The following is a 6782-nucleotide window of genomic DNA, read 5'->3' on the forward strand; positions in this document are numbered from 1 at the left end:
TATGACTTTGTTGTTGTTGTTATACACTACCTGTATGTTATTTATTTAAATTGATAGGCATGCTTAGTTTCTTTACTTTTTCTGGTATAATTTTCCATTGCATAAATAAAGTATAGTTAATTTATTATTTCTTTTTGTTAATGGCAAACAGTTTCTTTACCATTGATGTACAATAGGAGCATTTTCAACTTTGCTAAATACTGTAAAACTACTATCCAAATTATTTATGCAGAATTACACTCTCACTTATTGTCAGAAATGTTCCAAAAGCCCAGATTCTCATCCATATTCATTAATCTGATGGGTATTACATGATATCTCATTTGAAATTACTGTTATTTTGCATTATCTGCATTGAGCATGAGGTTGTTCATCTATTTGTTTTCTGTAAATTGCTTGTTTTCCTATTCTTTGTTTCTTGTTTTTCTTAATAATTTATTGACTAGCTTCATACTCTCTGGAAATGAATCATTTTGTTGGTCCCATGCATTTAAATATGTTCCCTTAACCTGTGGATTGTTCACCATGCCCACCCCATGCTTTATTATCTAAAATAACAATAGTGGATTATTTTCAATTCACAGCAGATTTGTGTCAACTATTCATGTAGCTAAAGCAGTTACTCTTTCATTTATAATTTGGGATTTTAATGTCTCCTTTAACACATTTTTAAGTCAAGATTTTTCTCTCTTAAAAATAGTATTTTGGCCAATTAAAGGAATGGAAAGTTACTGTGGCTGGAGATGAGTGCTTGAGGAGAATGATATTGAGAGGTAGAAAGCATTCTATAAAATAACATAGGTCATTATATATATATTGTGTGTGTGTATTTTATGTGTAACTCTCAGTGCAATGGAAAATTTGAAGATTTTGAGGAAGAGAATGATTGGGCTGTTGTGTTGATAATGGATCAGAAAGAGCAGAAGTGGAGCAGAGGCCACTTGAAAGCCATTTTTTTGGCAAACGGTTGAGAAATGTTAATAGCTTGGACCATCATGGAGCAAATGGACCAAAAGAAGATGGAAATGGAGCAAAGCAGATGGTTTCAATGAGCCATTTATAAATATACCTGGTAGAATTTAAGGATACATTTGAATGTGCAGGTGGGGGCCATGTAGGTGTGAAGGAGAAGGGCCTATCAAAGATCACTTCTGCTGCTTCTTTTCCTTCAACACTTTCCCTCCTCCTACCTTCTCCTCTTTGTACTCCTTCTCTCTCTCTTTCCCTCTCCCTTTTCTCATTCTTTCTTCTTTCCTGGTTTATGTAAATAGCAGAGGAAAAATGCAATAGGATCGTGAAGGTGAAGAGATAATATAATAATTATCCGAAACATAATTACTTTTATTCTTACCAATCCTTTAATGCTTGGCTTGAAACAGTTAAGCTTTTCTTTAAAGTCTGCATGATTTGTATGATGATATGTGGAAATGGACAGATGTATGTTTTAGTTTCAACTCTGCCAGTTCTTCTCTTATACAAGTATGTTAACCTCAATTTTTATTAATAATAAAATCAGTAAGAAAACAATAATTATGCTGATATCTCCCACTAAAATTTTAGCCCCAGAAGGGCTTGAAATATGTGTGTTTGTTTCATTCCATACTCCTGCTTTTGGAATTTATTAACAGTTATACCATCTAGCAGCTATTTAATAAATAATAACCAAGAGGAAGGAGAGAATTAACAACGTAAAATCTGAGTAAGATGCCTGGAACTTAGTAAATGTAAAATAAGTGTTTGCTAGTAAGTAACTATTTTAGTAGGAAAACTCATAAATCATAGTAGTGTAATAGTAGAAATACTATCAGCAACATCTCTGATGGTGGTCATGCTGTTTCTGGTATGATTAGTAAGAATAATAATAGTTAACATTCAATAATATTATAGTATATGCCAGGCACATTAATATTGTAACAACCAGAATTTATAGATTGAAAATGAAAGCATACAAATTAGTTTGTTTTTGTTTTTTAGATATAGTTTTTTGTCCTAATATTTTCTTGGTCTACTAGGAGATTTAGAACAATTTTGCAGCTCATTCTTAACAATATCAAGAACTTTATAATATGAATTTATTTTTTTATTTTACTCCTATATTTATTTCCAGATTCTGATTGTTTACTTATCCTAAATCCCTAGTCTCTTTAGCTTTTCTGCTTAAACATATATATTTTGTAAAGTGACCTAAAACAAAATAAGGTCAAGGATGAATTAAAACAAATGTTACCATTTGTTTGATAGCCGTGATCTCCTATCCTTGATATAAGCATTCTGTGGATTCAGCAGGATGATAATTGACAGTTTATACAGAAGGAAATTAAGCTTTCAAGAGTTTGTCTTGACTTGCACGAGATAAGAAAGCTATAAAATGAAACAATTCAGGACTCAAGTTGAACTGAAAACTTTCTCTCTTTATTTGGCTACTAATTGGAATGCTTATCATTTAATATAGCACATAACACATATGAGCACTTTATTAAGCGGGGACATCCTTTTTCTAAAGTACTTTAATTTTTTTTTTATTCTAAGCATGTGTACATGTTCTTGTGTTCCAGTGAATTGTCTCTTGCTCATGCTCATAGTGACTCTATGTACAATCAAATAGACACCTCCCAAGTTTGCTCCACCCTCCCAATAATTAACATGCTTGCACCGATTGCTGTAGTCATTGTGTCAGTCTATCGCTTTTCGTGTTATTCTGTGTTTGTGCTGACCCTGTGTGTTACCAAACACCATGTCTTTCTTCACGGACTGGTATCTCCGGATAACATGTCTAAAACACTCCTTGTGAAGACTCATTATCCTAAGTTCCAAGTGGCATCTGTCTATATTTCTTCGAAACAGATTTTTCCGTTCTTTGGTAGCCCATGATACTTTCAATATTCTTCACCAACACCTTACTTCAAAGACATCAATTTTTCTTCCATGTTCTTTATACATTGTCCAGATTTCACATATTCACGAGCTGATTGAAAACATCCTGCTGTTTGGTCAGGTAACTGTCCTTCAAATTTCTGGCCTCAGGTGAGTGTTTCTAGCATTGCATTCAGGTATTGAAACATCTCAACAGGTATTCCGTCCTTTTGTGTAGCGACTGCCCCCCACTCTCATGCCTTCAAAACAGCCCCAGTTGCATATCTCACTTTCATCTCTATTGCTCACATGATTTCTTCTGATAGTTGAACCACTATTTGGTACTTACTGGGCTTGCATATTCTTCCCCTGATACTTCCTATGCCATTTACGTTTTTTTTTTCCCCATTAGATGCTTCGGTATTGAAACTCAGACTTTCTATTTTTCTTCAGATCTTTCGTATGGAGAAATGCCAAGTGTGTGCATTTTTCCCGTTCAGTGTTCTAACTCAGGCCTGTCCTTTTCGTAATGCTTCGCCTTGTGTTCTTGAGCACCCCGCTGAAAGCTTCTGTTGGGCTCTTTTACTCCTTCACTGTTGAAACAGTCTCTAACTTCAGATGGATTGTGATTGAAATTGTTCATTTGTTCTTGTTGACTTGTTTCAATTTCCTTCAGATTTACCTTGAACCTGCATATGAGCAATTAATAGTATGTTTAATAGTTGTCCCCTACCCTTGTTCTGATTGATAACAGTAAACTTCTTCACTGTCTTTATCTAAATATATTGTCAATTTTATTCTTGTGTATTCCAATTGGTGAAGTCCATATGTACAGTCACCATTTAAGTTGTTGAAAAAGTGTTTGCAATGAAGAAGCATTGGTCTTGCAAAATTCTATCATGTGACCTCTGGCATAACTTTTTTACACCAGGTCTATATTTTCTAACTAAAGATTACTCTTTGTTGTTTCCAACATTCACATTCACATTGCCAATAATCGTCAATGCGTCTGATTTTAGGTTTGATCAGTTTTAGAGTGCAGAAGTGGGAAAACATTTTCAATTTTTTCATCGTTGGCACTAGTGGTTGGTGAATACATTTGAATAATAGAACAAGTGGTTGTCCTGGTGGCTATATAGATATTATCCTTTCATGGACTGGATTGCTCTTCAGGATCGATCTGGGCACATTCTTTTGATTATGAATATAACACCATTCCTCTTCAATATGTTATTCAAGTCAAAGTAGACAACATAACCGTCTGATTTAAAATAGCCAATGTCAGTCCATTTCAGCTCACTAGTGTCTCTGATTTCAATCTTTATATATTCCAATTCCTTTTTTGCAGATTCAAATTCCCTTGGGTTCACACTTTGTACCATCACCCTTCTGATTAGTAATGACTTTCAGCTGTCACTTATCAGTTTCATTTGTGCCACACGAGGAAATTAAGGGTCCAAAACTTTACTTCATCCGTATAATGAAAGTAGACTCTATTTTGAGGATGCAATTCTTTTTTTTTCACAGAGCAGCCTGAGTTTATTTGTACAACAAACAGTACAAGAAGCCACCAGCGCCATGCAGGCAGCAGCCCGGGGCTCACACCAGTCCCTCTCGCCCTCACACAGAGAACTCAACTTTGTGGGAGCCTGGGCGCCTTTGGGATCTTTTGCTGAGTCGTGGCCTTGGCTGGAGCATCAGCCTTGCTTTGTGCCTTGGCCTTGGGCCGGCAGAGCCTCAGACCCTTGGCAATATGTGCCTGAGCCCGCTTGCCAAGCTTGGGGTGGGCCATGTAGGCCAGTCGGCTGAGCTTGCGGTTGACGCCCATTGGGATCTTGGCCTTGACCTCTGTGGGCTTCACAAGATCCTTGATGGCCTCGGCTCGAGCAGCAGCTGGTAGCCTTGGCATTGTTGGCCTGCATTTTTTTCAGGCCCTTCTTGTGCTTCTTGGCGAAGCGCATGTTCCTCAGGAACTTGGGGTCCACCCCCTTAAGAGATTCCTATCATTGTGACCGGGGTTTGTTGATGCCATTTCCGGGATTGGTTGTGCATGGTGTGGTTGTTGGACTTGGCCATGTCTGCACCGACACCTCAGTTCCCAGAGCGCCAGGGACCGGAAGACAGAGAGCGAGGATGCAATTCTTTTATAGCTATATGCTGAGTGTCCTGCAAACGAAGGGGTTCATCTGCCAGTACAGTATCAGATAATATTCTGCTACTAATCATTAACCTGCTTTTATAAGAAGTAGGTGGTTAGGCTATTTGGCCATAGTCTGGAAGTTCTCCTGACATCAAGATACCAAATAAGAGATGAGTGGTGGATACGCTCACAGAGAGACACACAGATTCATTTGCCATTTTAGTACTTTTTATATGGACAGGTTAGTGTCATTTATCATGATGTGCAATCAACATTATCCATTTACAGATTTTTTCCATCAGTCTTGTGTTAGGTAGGGTTTTCTTTAGGGAAACAAAAGCAAGACACTCAGCTATGGATAACAAAGAAATGTATATCCAGAAAGTGGCCCACTCAGCTGCTGAGGAGGCAAGCTAATTTCAGCACCTCTCCATGGGTCACATGCTAGCTGGAGATCCTTCTGGACTCACACAGCTGCTGACTAATGAACCAGGAAAGGGAAGCAGGCAGCAGGAAGATCGCATCCCAATGGATACAGGATCCAGTGGATCCAAGGCAGTGGAAATGGCAGGCTACCCCGAGCCCCGAGGGTCAACGAGTCACATAGTGGTTGTCAACCAGAGTCCCAGCCGCCAATGGAGGCATCTAAGCCTTGGGAAAAGGAGGAGCTCTTTCAATATCTATTTATCAATAACAAGGAAGCCATCTCCCCAAGGAGACATCAGGCTGTAGCCTTAGTGAGATGTTGCCAACTTGACAGCCGTTTAACTATCAAACCCTTAGCAGACTTTCTAATGTGAAGTTGTTTTACTCTGGATTTTCTGTTTATACTCATTGCAAAAGTATTGAAAAGATTGCAACACAAACATTAGGTATATTTAGATAACAAAATCTAAGATTACATATAAGATAACGTGTAGTTTTGACATGTGGCACGGATGAAACAAAGTATGTTACAGATAGTCACTAGGCAGTTCCATGTCACTTCCATGCTTTCTTGGGCCTTTTATCTTGGGTCTGGAACACCAAAAAAAATGGGTTAGTCCTAAATCATTAATACACAATGCTGTTAAAAATCAAATATAAGTCCAAAAGTTGTGCTACTAGGGTTCTAGTTCACATTGTTACGATATATTCTAAGCAACATATTGTTCAGCATGTCTCTGAGATCAGTGGATGTCTGTAGATCAGTTTTCCCAGTAATAAAATAGTTTTAGTCTTGTTAGACTACCTTAAAAAATACAATTTAAAGAATGACATTAGAGGGCATTAGCTGGGCCAGTTAAAAGTTAAAATTAGATTGGGTATCTCAAAAGGTTATGGCAACTATTCAATGGAATTCCAAAAACTTGATTGTTTTTAAACAGTTTTATTGATATATAATCCACATATCATACAATTCAATGGTTTAATCCTAGTATAAAGAGTGCTGAAATCATCACCACAGTTTTAGAACATTTTCTTCATTCTTGTACTCATTAATAGTCTCCTCATTGCCTCCTCAACTTCTCCTGCCATCACCCTAAGAAACAATTAATCCAGTTACTTTCTCTATGGGCTAACCTATCCTAGATTTCATATACAGAAAAACATACTAAAACCAAAAAACAAAAACACAGTAACAACAAACTGAGAACTATCTGAATTATAAAGAAAGCAGAAAATATTAAAAACTTGGAAAAGTTCAAAGTGGATCAAATAGGAGAAAAAATGATAAGTGTTACATTTTAACCTAAATACCTAGGCATTAATCCACTTTCCAGTGTATCATTTTACATTTTAGGTTACA

The 6782-nt window shown here is 37.0% G+C and overlaps 1 pseudogene; it reads right to left on the bottom strand.

Annotated features, from left to right (window-relative positions):
- Positions 1–4346: 4346 nt before the first annotated feature.
- Positions 4347–4929, bottom strand: LOC105978251 (annotated as a pseudogene).
- Between the last annotated feature and the right edge of the window lie 1853 nt (positions 4930–6782).

Source organism: Echinops telfairi, unplaced genomic scaffold (genome assembly GCF_000313985.2).
Source record: "Echinops telfairi isolate 266 unplaced genomic scaffold, ASM31398v2 ScPeMD7_3533;HRSCAF=4204_1, whole genome shotgun sequence".
Classification (NCBI taxonomy): Eukaryota; Metazoa; Chordata; class Mammalia; order Afrosoricida; family Tenrecidae; genus Echinops; species Echinops telfairi.